Here is a 2925-nt window from a genome sequence, read left to right as displayed (position 1 = left end):
TTTGCTTTTATCAGCCCTATGACATCTGCTGATTGTTCTTGGGAACTTTCTCCACTTCTCTGTTTAGTGAACTCTTTATGAAGCCTCACATTTTCAGGTAAATTAGCTAAACTAGAAAAGTTTGATCAAGCACTAGGAAATGTATTGTTCTTTGCTGATAATAATAACTAAACAACTGACAATTTTTCTTTTCATCTGGACTCCTAGAAAACAGACAATGGGAAGTTTGACATTCTTGTGATCTTTCTTTACCTCATGGCCTTTACTCTTTACTTGACATATTTTGTCTTCATTTCTATAGCTGTATAGCTGATATTTGATGTCTTTGTAAATAGAGTCACATCTTATCATGAACTTCCTGTCTGCCGGGCACTGCTCTGTATTACACAATGAAGAAAATGAAACAAATATCTTCCCTATCCTCGTGATGCTTCTTCCATCAGAAGTTATAAGAAATGCTGGTAATCAAGAAGCATAGCCCATCCCTTGTTTTTGGCTAATTTTTGTTGACTGTCACATGAGTTGAGGCACAGAACATCTTGGAAGTCAGCTCTCCTTTCAGCAAGCCTGTTAAGAAACAAACTTACATTGCCTCAATGATGTAACAAGAGCATGGGTTTCCCAGGGTATTCATTCAATTCTTCCTGGATGCTTGTTATGTCCTAGGAAGTCTGCCAAGTGCTGGCAATGCAGCAGTGAACAAGCCAAATGTGATCACAGCCACACAGCTCACATTCTATTCAGGAAAGGGGTTATGGAGCAAGGACAACAAACGTGATGAGTGTTGGAAAGAAAGTGCAAAGCCCTGTGACACTGGACAGCAGGTACATCACCCAAGTCTGGGAGGTATGTGGGAGCTCTGTCCCCGGGTAACGTATTGAATCTGGGACCTGAGAGAGGAGCAGGAAAGGGGGAAGGAGAGGAGAAAGAGCATCATCCATGAACACTGTGTGTGGAGCAACTGATACCATGCATGTCCGCCTCCTTTCTTCCCTCTGCTTCTAACTTGGTTTGTTTGCTCACATTTCCCCTCTGTGCCTGCACTACTCTTTGAATTTTATTCTGGTCACTCAATGTTCTTAATTTCAAAATACATAAGGTCTTACAAAAATGCACTTCTTTTGTTTTGGTTCTTGGTTTGTTGTTGTTTTCTTTTTTTCCCCACACAGCGTCTCAATATGTAGCTCTGGCTGTTCTGAAATTCACTATGTAGACCAGGCTAGATGCAAACTCCCAGAGATCCACCTGCCTCTGCCTTGCCAGGGCTGGGATTAAGGCATGGGCCACTACACCAGGCAAAAATGATTTTTTTAAAGTAAAATAAAATTCCCTTTCCATTTGTATGTGCTCCAATGATGTGGGATGTCCTTCTGCATGCTGAAAATATGTGTTGCTTTTATTGGTTGATGAATAAAGCAGTTTCGGCCAATGGCTTAACAGAGTAAAGCCAGGCAGGAATTCCAAACAAAGACAGAGAGAGCAGGAAGGTGAGGTCACCGGGGAAGCAAGATGCAAGGGCATCACCAGTAAGCTACAACCACATGGAGATGCACAGATTAACAGAAATGGGTTAATATTTTAAGAGAGAGCTAGCCAGTAATAAGCCTAAGCCACTGGCCAAACAATTAAAAATATATATTAAGTCTCTGAGTGGTTTTCTTATAAGCAGCTGCAAGGACCCAGTGGGTGGGGAGAGAAACTGGTCCAGTGGGACCAGACTACATGAAGAGTCTCCTTCTACACTCCATGATTTCATTTTAATTGTATTTGCACAAAGAAATCTCCCTGTGAAGGAAAACAGAGTAAATAAACCATGGATTACACTTTTCAAAGTGTCTATATATGTTACAGATCAGGGAGTAGCAATGGGAACAGTTTCAACAATCTGAAAAGAAAGCTAAGCTAAATATAAAAAATGAATAGTAATTCTAGCTATAATTTTCCACCATGCATATGCTTTTTTGTTCCCATGCACTAACAAAGAAACATGTGCAACTAATTCTCTATTTATTTGCTGCAATACAGAGTCCTCCCACCTACCATATTCATGGGCTGGCTTCTTCCTGTTACCCAGCTGAAACTGAAACCTGCCAATATGGGGACCAAGCTGGACTCAATTTGTAGCCAAGAACAGAAAGGGAATCATTGTGAGATTTTTCTGGGCTCAGTGGTTCTCGTCAGACTAAATGTATGTGTTTTATTCTGCATTACTACCAAATGCTTCCCAAAGCATTTTCCATTATTCTGCAAGTCACAATTTCTATTATAATAAAGTATCAGAACTGTGGGCAGAAAACCTGGATCTGAATCAGAACATCTGGATTTCAACCCTGGTGTGACCTTCTCTCAGTTTAGAGACCTCGGGGAGACATTGTGCACACATGGGACTGTAATGCACACTTGCAGAGGTATGTTAGCTGGCTAGGATGGCCATAGCAAAATACTGCAGAGTAGATGGTGTACATAGGAGAACTGTGCTTCCCCATAACTCTGGAAGCTAGATGTTATGGGGTTAGTATCTTCTGGCCTCTCTTGGTTGGCTGTCTTCACTGTCTTCACAGATGTCACTTCCACTTGTCTTTAAACTAGATTAGACTTGTCTTAACTTGTTTCTTTAAAGACCAAATAAGCCTCATGCTGATGTAGCAGGGATTGGAATTTTGACAGATAAACATGAATTTGGAAAGACACAGTTCAACCCACAAGAACAGAAGAACAGATTTACTGTTGTTTGTCTTGTCTTGTCTGTCTGTCTATCTGTCTGTCTGTCTGTCTGTCTGTCTGTCTGTCTGTGACTGAGTCACATACATCCCTGGGTGAACTTCCTATGTAACTGAGACTGGCCTTGAACTCCTAATCCTCCCAACCCTACCTCCCAAATGTAGGGATTATAGGCATGCAGACCACATCCGGCTGTTTAGCTGT

Source organism: Cricetulus griseus (assembly GCF_003668045.3).
Source record: "Cricetulus griseus strain 17A/GY chromosome 1 unlocalized genomic scaffold, alternate assembly CriGri-PICRH-1.0 chr1_0, whole genome shotgun sequence".
Taxonomy (NCBI): Eukaryota; Metazoa; Chordata; class Mammalia; order Rodentia; family Cricetidae; genus Cricetulus; species Cricetulus griseus.
This window is presented reverse-complemented; position numbering follows the sequence as displayed.